General features: G+C 49.8%; 1 protein-coding gene across 16 annotated transcripts in view; it reads right to left on the bottom strand.

The window, feature by feature from the left end:
- The window catches only part of DMD (dystrophin), a 2,761,517-nt gene that overhangs the window by 1,787,310 nt on the left and 960,101 nt on the right, over window positions 1-14,106 (bottom strand). The window lies entirely within an intron of this gene.

Raw genomic sequence — 14,106 nt, 5'->3', positions numbered from 1 at the left:
GATATGTCGCTGGTGAGGTCCGATCTTTGCTCCCAGATAGGAAATGCCCATACCAAGGCATCATCAGTTAACAGGGACATGATGTACGTGACTTTAGAATGCTGAGACACAAAACAAGACAGGGTAAGCTCAAATTGAATAAAACATTGGTTTAGAAACCCCCGACAGCTGAGGGGATCCCCACCATAGCGTTTCGGCATAGGGAATCGAAGGTGTGGGTAGAACTTGGAGTCAGGACAGCCACTACTGGGGGAGCATGGTTGAATACTGCACACTGTACCTGATCTATACTGGATTGCAATTGACCCATACTTTGTTTTTCTGTTCTAGGTACTGTTGGAATTGATTAAAGTTATTGTCGTGCAGGATCAAAACTCGACCATCTCAGCAGGGTCCATGTTTGCAGGGCTGAGCATACTGTAACTGGTGCTCACCACAAACTGGATTGAACCGGGAGGCCGAGGTGGGGATATAGAAACACCGACCTGGAGCCGCGAAGTTGCATCTGGAATGTAGATGTGTAGACGTGGGTAGCTGGGTCAGTATTGGAGAGAGGAAAATAGTAGGTTCACGTAACCGAGGTCGAGGGTAGTAGAAGTTAGCTTAGTAGGTATACAAGCCGAGATCGAGGGTAGGAGACTGGAGGGTAGTTGGTAAATCCGTAGCAATGGTCCAGGTGAACTGCAAGGGAAGACAAAGCACAGCAAGGCAAGGCAGGACAAGGGATAAAAGAGTGCTTGCGACCAGCGCAACGTCACACGGTACAAACTGTTATGCACAGACAAATTGCAGAAGCAAATACTGAACATATAAAGGGTGAATCCAGCCAATTGCTGAAATTCTGGTCAGCAGAGGCTGAAAGTGAAACCAGAGTGCTGATTCATTGCTGCAAAACACAAAAAAGGGCGCAGGAGGGAATACAAAGGAAAAAAGCAAAATTAGTGATAATGCAAAATAATTTATTAATGCCACAAAAACATATGACACATATAAATTGAGAAAGCGGAATGATCACAAGATCAGCAATTCCTCTTCTCAAAAGCACCCATCAACACGGGGGGAAAATCCCATACAGACACATCAAAAAAAGACCTCCCCACTGTCTGTCACTCCAAAAGAAAGAGAAAGGCAAATATGGGCAAGACAAAAGCTGCTCAGTAGCACAGAGGATATGGCTAAACAATAACACACAGCCTTAGCCGCATAGGATGGAAAAAGCAAGCTTATCTTTGGAGGTATATGATGGAGTCCTCGTGGAGTTCAGAACAGCAACTTCCTGGTATCGTCGTCACGATCCTGCGTCACTGTGTGATGACCTCAAAATGTTTCAAGTCAAACAGATACTCTTCACAGCTGGCAGCAGTTCTCCAGTGTTCTTGACAACCAGTGTTCCTGACAAATTGTGAGCTTGCTACTTCTGAGCCCTGATTCATATCACATTGAGCCTTAAGCGGTTTCCTGTTTCTTAATGCTGATCAGTTTCAGTGGTACTCTATGTGGTAGCCATATCTATTTGACCTGTACTCCTTAACGAATACTACTGTGTTTTGATTTCATTCCAGTAGATAGACTTGGGCTTAACCACTTACTTGCTGCTTGAGTCTTTTATTCCTCTTGGTGTGTATTTTTTGGAGTTTAGGACTTGTCAGGAATCGGCGTTCTCCACGCTCCCCACACAGAGCACCCCATTCCCGCAGGGAGCCCCTGGACACACAAAACAAACCTGCCTTACCGGCTTCCACGGCTCCTCGCCCCTGCCGCCGTCGCGGGATCACTCCCCTCGGCGATTCCTCTGCTCAGCGCCGGGCACGCCCACGCCCTCCTGCACGCACACCTGCATGCACACCTGCACCATCCACTGGCTCGGTTCACGCGCGTACACGAGTTACGGAGCACACTCAGTCTGCACACTCTTCTTCCCGTCCCCCAGACCTCAGGCTCTGCCCCCGCACACTGCACGGGCATACTCAGGTTACCAACAAGACTCACCTGGCCTGTTATGCCTGCACCAATCTGCAGTGTCTGCCTGTAGCTCTTCCTGTCCCGCCTCCGTTCCTAATTGGACCTTCCTGCTTTATCTAGCTCCTCTCTGCTCTCAGTCTTTGCTCGACATATTCTCTGCATGGAAGTACTTCAGGATTCTCTCAGTGTTTTCACAGGTTCTAACACGGCTCGTACGACTACCCCCTCTGGCTCTCGATCTCGGCACTCCTTGGACAACGCTCACTCTGGTAACTCCTTGAACACGGCTTGGACAACGACCTATCTCCACTCTCCACTCCCTGACTTCGGCGAGGCATCCTTCACTCTTTCTCTACAACCGGTACCGGCAAGTATTGTCTACCTTACTACACCTGGCCTGGCAACGCTTCATACCACACTCCGGACACGCTCCCTTTGCTGCGGGTGCGTGTATTACCACTTCCCCCTTCAGCTCAAGGAACGGGTCTGGTCTGCGGGCAGCACCGGTGTAACAGGACTAAGGGAGAGGGAAGTACCTGTGGTTGCATAGACTGTAGGGAATGGGCCAGAAGAAGGGGCTCATCCCCAAAATGTTGCCCCCCTCTAACTTGCCTATCATTTTTTATCCTCCTCTGTTTGTTTTTTTACTCCCTTACACCCCCCTCCCTTCCTCTCTCCCCTTCCCTCTTTCTGTTTCCCCTCCCCTTCTTTTCCCTTGCCTGTTTCCTCCATTGCACCCTTTCCCCTCAGGTGTCATTTAGCACCTGGAGTTAAGTTTACTCCCTCATTCTTCATTCTGTATATCCTTGTGTGATTATATGCTTTCACATTAAATATTCATTTTTGCCTATTTAAGTCCTCTCCATTTTTGTGTGCTGGGAACTATTTTGGTTATTTTTCATTACAAATAGTGTACAAGGGTTTTATTACTCTAAAATCTGAATTATGGATTGCATGATGTTGGAGTTTTCAAATAAGGCCAGACTTGGATGTTCCATATGGGTTTTGAGTAAGGCAGACTGTCTGGTATTTATTCATAAAAGACATAGCGGCAACAGAACAAATCACACTGGGAAATGCTTGTTTTAAAGGGGAATTGGTTATTTTGTGCTGCTTTTGATCACAGAGTTTCCTTCTTTGCTTATAATATTTATTCTTGGAACAAACCGATATACTGTAACTGGGAAATCTGCCAAATATTATAACCGCCAAAAAAAGCAAGATGATATCACCTTTTACATACTCAAATGTTATTATGCTGCCATGCAGATTAACTCCTTACCCCTGAATAGATAAGCAAAGAAAAAGTATTGACACCAACGCTTTCCCAGAAAGCAAGAGTTATTTCTTTTAGTAATTATATATGTTCTCTACAAGCAAATCTTTAGTTTTACTTGACTTCGATGGAAATATCTTTAGCATACTTTACTTCTGTAAATAAACAGATGAGGTGAAGAGGTTGGCCTAGGACATTTGGTCATGGTCTTTTTGTCACGACCAAATGACCACCGGCACTTTGCGGCTGGGACCTGTCGCCGTTGGCTGCATTGTCGCTAAGGTAAGTGCCTAAGCTTAACGCACTGAGCTAAAAAAAAAAACTACCCTAAGCCCTTACCATAAATCCCCCTACCCTAAGTCCTTACTCTAAAGCCCCCTAACCTAATGGTTAGCATGTCAAAGTAACTATAGAAGTAAAATGCAATGATCTTTAACTTCCTTACAACTATATTAACTTACATTACATAATAATCTAACTCAACCTCAATGTGAAATAATAGTAATATTTTCATAGACAAAGCTGATTTCTATGAATGAGTCTCCTGGAAACAACATTGGGCCAAACAGGAAGCAGCAATTTGTCTACTTGGTGGAGTTTTCTTCTGTATATATGTTTGTCTCCTTACTAGAACTGATTCCTTAGAATCAGGAATCCTGCAATTAAGGAAACATGTAGGACTGGCTTCTAGTGCTACAGCAAAACAAAATAGCCACAGGCAAGATAACGAAGGAGTGGAATGTCAATATATGATGGTAGTGAATTTCTCCTGCACTGAGATTTTCTGCTGATCACGAAACATTGTTACAGAAGCACATCCATAGTTAAGGTTTGATCGACACTTCCATTATAACTCCCCTTATTCAGTTGCTCATAACTCTCTCATAAATTCACCATCTGTCTGAAATGTAGGTTTATCTTCTATCAGCTTCTTTACAACCCCCAGAATATGAAGACAAGATGCAGTTTATGGAGAATCATTTCAGGTCAGATTGGTAAGGTGGATGTTTGTGGAAAGTTTGAGTCCAATCCATTCAGTCGTTTTAAAGTTACAGGGGAGACAAAATTAGGTGTTAAAAGATTGTAGACTATAGTTTAACGTGGGGAAAAAATGGATTTGTGTGAAATTTGGTGGGGAGTTGGTGGCTTAGGGGTTCCTTTGAGTGATTAGTTTTTAAAAGGATAGGGTATTTTGGAGAAATGTAAGTGTAACACAGTTTCCCCCCCTCTCTGCAAGATGTAATACTGGTTATTGCTGTTTGTTGTGTGGTTATACCTGTGAGGGTACAGGAAAGCTGAGTTGTCCGCGATGGTGTGGGGAACAGGACAGGCTTTTGATGATCTCGATGTTCAACTCAGGGTGTCAGCGCCTCCAGCTCCAGTGGGCTCAAGGATAGCTTGTCACAGCCTGTAGCTACTAAGAGCTTACATGACAGGAGGCAGAGAGGCAGTCTGGACCAGCCATGCTACATAAGGTTAAACAATAAATAAATATCCCAGGCCACACCATCAACTCCAGACATGTAGGGGAATCTGATGCCTCCACACTCACATCTCTCTCTTCACGATGGGTTCAGACTACAGATTACCCTGGACCTGATGTCTGACTGATCCGTCCTCTACTCCTTACTCAAAGGGTCTCCTCACTAGTTGGGTTTTAAAAGGATAAGGTGTTTTTGGAGTTATTGCAGTTAAAAAAAAAACACACAGATGCGAATTGACACCAAATGCATTGGGACAGTCTCATATTATATCGAATTGTTTGTTTAGTTAATTGGCAGTTTTCCACTTTGAAGGGTTACAAGCAATGACGTTGTAGTCAGCAACTAATTCGCTTGCTGGTCATGCTGAGGTGGGAATGGTAAATCACAAAAGAGGTGTCTATGGGCACAGTAATACCGACTACGTCCGTGGATTTACAACCTAGTGCCACATTGTTCTATCTGGTACCTATCTTATTGGATTTGGTGGCTTTGGAACACTTCAGTGTATTTCTAAGATCGCTGAATGTATAGCTATTGCAGCTCCCCGCATCATGCAGTGGAATCCAGTGTGGTAATATAATTAGGAGCACAAAGAGTGACCCAACGCTCAACCTACCCTATATGGTCTAATCTGACTGCCTTGTAGACAATATACAGGCAGTCCTCGGTTATCCAACGGAATCCGTTCTGGAAGTAGCATTGGATAGTGAAACCGTTGTAAAGTGAGTCCCATGTTAATCAGTGGCGGTGAGCGTTGGATAACGCATTCAGTTGTTGGATAACGCATTCCGGTGTCGAAAAATGGCCCTCAGGGTTGCATTGTAAAGTGTTGGATATGCCATTCGTTGTATACTGAAACGTTGGATAACGAGGACTACCTGTATTGATATTTCGTGGACTCATATGGTCCATCATATTCCACAGTGAGTGCAATTTGTAGGACCTTTTTTGACCCTGTAGGGCAGGCATATCAAACATGCGGCCCGCGGGCCGCATGCGGCCCGCAACGGATATTTTTGTGGCCCGCTCACAGCGGGAGAAGCGAGCGCGGGTGTGTGGGAAGCGAGTAGCACGGGCGGAAGTAAAATCTGTCCTGCAGGGGCTGGAGGCGTACGGTGGCCGGGTGCAGTCAATCTGCACTCGTGCCGTGTGTGGGAGGACACGGGGGCGGAGTCAAAACCCCGGCGGAGAGACTGCATTCTCCTAGAAGCCTGGTAAGTCTGTGTCTGTGTGTCTGTGTGTCTGTGTGTCTGTGTGTCTGTGTGTCTGTGTGTCTGTGTTTCTGTGTGTCTGTGTGTCTGTGTGTCTGTGTGTCTGTGTGTCTGTGTTGCTGCGTGTGTGTGTTGCTGCCTATGGGCGGGAAACTGCTCTGCTGCCCTGCTCATCGGTACTCCTCCTGCTCAGAGGCAATAATGCAGACAGCTCTGCTGTGTTATTAAAGTGGTAATATTGCTCTTAGTACAGCTGGAAGCATCTGTGGGTTTTAGTAAGGCATTCACCCGTATCTGTGTGTGTGTGTGTTTATATATCTGTGTATGTGTGTGTGTGTGTATATATATCTGTGTATGTGTGTGTGTGTGTGTGTATATATCTGTGTATGTGTGTGTCTATATATCTGTATGTGTGTGTGTATATATCTGTGTATGTGTGTGTGTATATATATGTGTATGTGTGTGTGTATATATCTGTGTATGGTTGTGTGTGTATATATCTGTATATATGTGTGTGTATGTGTGTATGTGTGTATGTGTGTGTGTGTGTATATATCTGTGTGTGTGTGTGTGTGTGTATATATATCTGTGTATGTGTGTGTGTGTGTATATATATCTGTGTATGTGTGTGTGTGTGTGTGTATATATCTGTGTATGTGTGTGTCTATATATCTGTATGTGTGTGTGTATATATCTGTGTATGTGTGTGTGTATATATATGTGTATGTGTGTGTGTATATATCTGTGTATGGTTGTGTGTGTATATATCTGTATATATGTGTGTGTATGTGTGTATGTGTGTATGTGTGTGTGTGTGTATATATCTGTGTGTGTGTGTGTGTGTGTATATATATCTGTGTGTGTGTGTGTGTATATATCTGTGTGTGTATATATCTGTGTGTGTGTGTGTGTATATATATATATGTAGCCAGGTCCCCCTCGCGCACTCGCCCCCTCCCTTGTCCCCCTCGCGCACTCACCCCTTCTTCCCTGTTGCGCGCGTGGTTGCGGCCGGTTGTCGGGGACGCGAGCGGCGAGCAGGCCGGTTGCCGGGGACGCGATCGGGCCGTCGCTAAGGCCGCGATCGCGTTGCCACCGGCCCGGCGGCTAGCAGAGCAGGGCGCCGCCATGACAGTGAGCTCGCGCATGCGCAGGAGGCCGCTAGCGCGGGAGGCCCCAGATAGCTCGCGCATGCGCGAGAATAGGCTGCCAGCCCCCAGGGTGCTTAGGGGCAGAGACACCTGACGCCAGGGAGCCAATCAGAAGGCCAGATTCCCCTGCTAGCAAGGGGATACATTTCGCGGGGTTTTGCAGCTACGCAGGACTCATGATCCGGACCAGCTAGGGGTAAGAGGTGGGTGCAGGGGTCAGTGACCCTCTGCATAGGCCAGCAGCCCCCAAGGTCCCAGTTAGGTCCTGAGCCACCTAATAGCTTGTGGAGCTTAGGGACAGGCCCTAGATAGGGACACTGCCCCATTATTTGATCAAGTAGTCAGGGACACAGAGCGGAAGCCGTGCGGCCCTGCGAGGTGGGTTCTGGGCTCAGGACACCACCAAAGACTCTAACACAAGGAGAGACATTGTTCGCGCTGGACTTTCAATCCACGCGGTGTGGAGCACGGCGTCGGATCGTGCGGATTGATATCGCGGTACCCGTGGCTGGAGCCCGGGCAGGTAACCGGCAACTCACGTGCACCAACCAGGCCTATCACCAAACATAGTGGCTGCGCAGCCACACACACACATGTACAGTGGTATGTGACTCTGGGAGCACGAGACATTTGGGTGGGGGTTACTGGACACAGGGTGGGGTCACATTGTGGGTGGTAGCGTCCGCCGTGACGCCTAGAGGTGGTAGCGTCCGCCGTGACGCCTGGTGTGGTTAGTGTCCGCCGTGACACCCAGTGTGGTTAGCGTCCGCCGTGGCGCATGTTGATTTGTGTTGATATATGTTGCTAGGCAGTAAAGTCAGTCCTGTTTTACATTCATTCGCTTTGTGTGGTTGTTTCCTGTGAGGGCCTCCTCCCACTCCGTTGGGATCCCTCCCAGGTGGAGGCGTTGCACCTAGAGATGTATGAGATGTATGTACCCCAGGTTCCCCAAGGCGGAAGCTCAGCCCTCCTGTGAGCCAACAGGTAATGCACCACACCTGAGTAACTTTGCATGTTCCTACACTTCCACAGTATTATCTGCGAGTGGGTGGGGGAACACCCGTTACATTTGGAGGCGCTGCTGAGAGCGAGTCCTGGGGTGCCCTGTTCCAATTTTTTTTCTAAATTGCCCGATTCATATTTTTATCATGTCCGTGCCGTCACCGCAGGATGTCCATGCCTGGGCCTTAGCGCACCAAGTGTCCCCAAGACGTGCGGTTGCAGTGACCGGGGTAGCAATGGATACAGAATTATCTACAGTGCGCACACAAGTAAGAAGTTGCCCGGGGTTGGCCACCGCCCGGGTGATAGACTATAAACTGGATATTGCTGCCCAAGGGATCACCTGTCTCCTGTACACCATGAGTGACATATGCTTAGAAACGGCCCCCCAGGTATTAAACCTACCCGAGCCCTCCGCAGAGGACTGCCGCATGATCTACGCTGACTCTCAATCTCCTGAAGAAGCGTCCACTAGTACTGGATTACACCCGAGCCAACGAGTGACCAGTACGCCTCACCGAGTGGACCCCCCTAGGGTCTCTTTCACCCCAAGCGGATTAGGGGGTACCGCCAGCTGGGCACGGAGCCCGCTCATCCCACCCAACCCTGATCAACGGTCTGGCGGGACCCCAACCATGCCTAGCATAGGAACGGGGAGCCGTAGTCAGGCCCTTAGTGGGAATCTTGACGTGAACACGATAGTCTCCCAACTAGCCGAAGCTGTAACCATTTCGACGCAAGCACAGAACTACCGGAAACTCAAGGCCTTCTCTGGGATTCTGCCGACGCCCACGGGAGAAGAGGGGATCGAGGCATGGAGGGACCATACGCTTCAAATCATAGAGGAGTGGTCGTGTTCTGAAGCCAGCAAGAGACAAAGACTGGTCGAGTGCCTCCGAGGCCCCGCCGCTCGGTTAGTGCGAGCGCACCGGAGCGTGGAAGGAGAAGTTACTGCCCAGGAACTAGTGGAAATGCTAATTAAATCCTTTGCCAGAAAAGACGACGAAGATGAGCTACTGGCTCAATTCAAAGCCCTCCGACAACGTGAAGGACAAGATTTATCTGCCTTCGTTTGTGACCTACAGCTGTCCCTGGGCACCCTCCTGGACAAGCATATCATTTCCGCGGCCGAAGCAGACCGATACCGGTTCAGACAGCTACTCAAGGGGTCGTTGCCTGATCACAACATAGCTATAATGATGCGGGCCGCCCCGATCGCAGCAGTATCCCCTAAGTATGGGGAACTAATGGACTACATAAGAGACCATGAAGTGCAGCGCCATTTCCATGAATCAAAGAAATCCAAAACTACCCCCAAGAATGACCCTGTGGCCCCCTCGGCCCCAAAGAGTAAGAAACCTTCCACACCAGAGGAGGAAACGACCCCCAAGTCGTCTGTTCGGGAAAGTCGTAGTTCTGAGCGGTCCTCATCCACGTATAAGAGTCGTCCGGACCGCCGTGAGGTATCTTGCTACAACTGCGGGAAGAAGGGCCACATCTCGTACTATTGTCCGGAGAAGGAGGACCAACCGGAAGAAAAACCTCCCGACCGAAGAAGCACAGCCCGATCGATGGTATGCCGAGCCCAGACCGTCGGGCCTGAGGTGAACACCCCTCAGGGAACCACGGATTCTCCGGCTGACGCTGGCCCCAGTGAGGACGCCTCCCCCGGTGAAGCTTGCAGTCAAGTGGGCCCCGCGGCCATCGTGCCCGTGGTAATAGAGGGGATATACGCCTCGGCCCTATTGGACACCGGGTCACAAGTGACCATAAAATATCGCAAGTTCTATGACCAGCACCTTCAACACTGCCCGCTGAGGCCGGCCGAACATATGAAGGTTAGGGGCTTGAGTAATGAAGACTACCCCATCGATGGGATTGCAAGGGTCCAGCTGGACATACTCCAACTGAACACCGGCAAGAAGCACCCTATGCAGGTAGCGGCCATGGTATGCCCGGAGCCCCATGACCATTGTAAATACCCCATCATCTTGGGAACCAATGCGGACATAGTGCAAGCTATAATTCGAGCTTACTTGAAAGAGACCAACGAGCTGCCGCTGGCCGATTCGCTCCTAGACCCCGTCTTACGAGAGGAGTGCCATCGGGTGTATGCCTTGGAGCGTCATGGGGACCTCTACAATCGTCAACGAGGACTGACGACCATATTACCAGGGGGAGTGCAAAAGATGGCCGTCTGGTGTTGTTATCCTGACCGAGACCAGAACGACCAACTGTTCTCGCTGGAGAGTGAGCCTGAAGAAGAAGAGGTTCAGCGAGGTTATAGAGTACTACCCGAGGTAAGGGAATGGACAGCTAAGATCCCTATTCGAAGCCACGTGTATGTGCAGAATCTCTCCCCTTTTCCAATGGAGTTTGATGTCGACCAGAAGTTGGGATGCATATATCCGGTCAGCCGGGTGGGAGCCACGCCTCAGGTGAAGGCGGCGACCGCGCAGGAGCGGATACTCGATCTGGACTTCAATTTCGGTGAGTCGACGCTGTCCACAGAGTGGAAGGAGCGGTTGACCACCCAGTTGCTGCAACGACGACATGTGTTCTCCACGAGCGAGATGGATGTGGGGTGCAGCCGCAGTGCCCAACATACCATTCGGATGAGTGATGCCACTCCATTCCGGGAACGTTCTCGTCGCCTTGCCCCTCGGGATGTGGACGATGTGAGGAACGCCATACAAGACATGGAAACCGCTGGGATTGTGACGGAATCACGAGGACCTTACGCGTCGCCCATAGTGGTGGTGCGGAAAAAGAACGGGTCCGTACGACTGTGTATCGACTACCGAACCCTGAACAATCGCACGATTCCGGATCAGTACAACCTTCCGCGCATTGAAGAGATCCTGAATGCGCTGAATGGGAGTCACTGGTTTAGCGTTCTTGATCTCCGATCAGGATACTATCAGGTGCCCATGACACCGGAAGACCAGGAAAAAACAGCTTTCGTCTGCCCCCTGGGATTCTATCAATTCACCCGTATGCCCCAAGGTATATGTGGGGCGCCTGCTACGTTCCAAAGACTGATGGAAAAGACTATCGGAGACATGATTCCCCGGGAGTGTCTGGTTTACCTGGATGACATTATTGTCTTCGGGAGGACCTTAGAAGAACACGAGGAGAGGCTGCTGAAGGTGATAGATCGTCTTGGTCAAGAAGGGTTGAAGCTATCACTCGATAAGTGTAGGTTTTGTCACACCTCGGTGACCTACGTGGGACACATCGTGTCTGCCCAGGGGATTGCTACTGATCCAGCCAAGGTAGAAGCTGTGGTGAACTGGCCACGTCCCGATAATGTCACGGAACTGCGGTCCTTCCTCGGTTTCTGCGGGTACTACCGTCGGCTCGTGGAGGGGTACTCTAGTCGAGCTAAACCCCTGAACAATTTGCTAAAGATATACCCTGAAGATACTGGGAGAAAGGCCACGTCGGCCCGGCAACCGTTTGGCGATAAGTGGACGCCTGAGTGTTAACGGGCCTTCCTGAACTTGAAGAAAAGTCTGACGGAAGCACCAGTGCTGGCCTATGCTGATCCAGAACAACCGTATGTCCTGCATGTGGATGCCAGCCTCAATGGGCTGGGTGCTGTCCTGCATCAGAAGCACCCCGAAGGTCTTCGGCCTGTAGCCTACGTCAGCCGCAGTCTGACACCCAGTGAGCAGAGATACCCCGTCCACAAGTTGGAGTTTCTGGCTCTCAAGTGGGCGATCACCGAGAAGCTCTACGACTACTTGTACGGTGTCACCTTCGAGGTAAGGACGGATAACAATCCCCTCACGTACATCAATACGTCGGCCAAATTAGATGCAGCCGGCCACAGATGGCAGGCCGCCCTCAGTAACTACCGCTTCTCCTTGAAGTATAAGCCGGGGCCATTGAATATTGGGGCGGACGCCCTCTCCCGAAGGCCAGGACTACTCGCTACCCCCGATGACGAGGAATGGGAAGAACTTCCCGGCCCCGGAGTGCGGGCTATGTGTAAAACTGCAGCCATAGTTAATGACCAAGTGGCCTTCTCCGAGTTACGAGTGGCCGACTCCTTGGGATGCCAGTCGCAGGCTGTCCCCGCCGCCTACTGCGACCCAAAAGGGATGCACCTCACGCATGACAAGGTGTTCCGGTGGAAAGATCTGGTAGACTATCAAATTCGAGATCCGGTTGCTAGCATCATCCGGCACGCCGTTGAAAAGAGGAACTCAGCCCTTCTGAAACGTGCGCCCAATGACTTGGTGGCCTTGCTCATGCGAGAATGGGACAAATTTGAAATCGACAATGACTTGCTCTATCGGGTGGTGCAATACCACAACCACCCGGATAGGAGACAACTAGTCCTACCTAAGAACTTACAATACCTGGTGTTGAAGTCCCTACACGATGAACACGGGCATCTCGGTGTAGAGAAGACTTTTGGGCTAGTCCGAGACCGGTTCTTCTGGCCCAAGATGCGGGAAGCGGTGGAACAACACTGCCGCCGTTGTGTCCGGTGTGTTCAACGCAAGACGTTGCCTACCAGAGCAGCTCCTATGGCCCATCTGAAGAGTTCTGGTCCAATGGACTTGGTGTGTATGGACTTTTTATGTATCGAACCTGATAGCCGAGGTATCGGTAACGTGCTGGTCATCACGGACCATTACACCCGATATGCCCAGGCCTTCCCCACAAAAGACCAGAAGGCTATCACGGTCGCGAAAGTGCTATGGGAAAAGTTCTTCGTCCATTACGGTCTTCCAAACCGACTCCACTCTGACCAAGGGCGAGATTTTGAGAGTACTCTAATCCGAGAATTACTTAAAATGCTGAATGTCGCCAAATCCCGGACGACGCCGTACCACCCCGAAGGAGATGCCTTGCCCGAACGATTCAACAGAACCCTGCTGGACATGCTTGGAACTCTGAAGGGAACGCAGAAAACAGAATGGAGTCGTCACGTAGAAACGTTGGTACACGCGTACAACTGTACTCGCCATGAGTCCACTGGGTTCTCCCCGTACTTCCTCATGTTTGGGCGGGAGGCAAGACTTCCCGTGGATGTGCGTCTTCGAGTCTCAACGGATGGGATACACAATGCTACCCATTTCAAGTATGTGCAAAGGCTAAAGGACAGTTTGCAGCGAGCTTACCAACAGGCTGAGAAGTCTACAGCTAAACTGAATGCTGGCAATAAGAGACGATACGACAACAAAGTCAAGTATCGAGAGTTACGTCCTGGGGACGCTGTGTTACTTCGTAATTTGGGAGTCCCCGGAAAACATAAACTGGCAGACCGATGGAGAGATGGCGTATATGAGGTAGAGTCACAGATGCCCGGCCTCCCGGTCTATCGCATTAAAGACACAGACGGCCGGGTAAAGGTTTGGCATCGTAATCACCTCCTCCCTATCCCCCAAGTGGGAGACGAAGAAGAAGAAATACAGGCCACACCGCTCAACGGTGAGTCCGATCTATCAGAGGTGGGTCAAGAGACTGTAAATAACGAGACCCACTCTGAAACTCCTGAAGACCCTATGGAGGGACCCTCTCAAAGGGACTATTCCACAGAAGGGGCATCTCCCGGAGGAGCTACGGGTAAGGGGCCCCGTAGGCCAATGCCTACTAAGGTGGCACCAACAGGCCAGCCTTTGGATCCACAGAGCCCGTGCTTTGTGCCTAACAGAGACTGTTCAGAGACATTTCTCCCCTCAAGGGAAGAGGCTGAGCCTCAGGACTGTACTTATTACTCACCAGAGGGAGTTGCTGAAGAACAACTCCGTAGGAGCCAAAGGGCCAGGTACCCTCCAACTCGGGTAACCTATGATCAAATAGGGGCACCCCATTATGAGGCTCAGCAGTGGTCTCGGAGCAAAATCCAATCCGTGATTGTGATGCTCACAGAATTGTGTAACCTTGTTTAAAGTTAATGCAATGTGCTAAGTTGTATTCGTACCAGATGCATTTTTATTATATAACGTTGTGTATAGTAGTAAGTTATGTGGTCCAAGCGGTGACGTTGGAGTTTCACCAGGGGG

This window comes from Ascaphus truei, chromosome 3 (assembly GCF_040206685.1).
Source record: "Ascaphus truei isolate aAscTru1 chromosome 3, aAscTru1.hap1, whole genome shotgun sequence".
NCBI lineage: Eukaryota > Metazoa > Chordata > Amphibia > Anura > Ascaphidae > Ascaphus > Ascaphus truei.
Note: the sequence above shows the minus strand (reverse complement) of the source record. Positions and strands in the feature narration are given on the sequence as shown.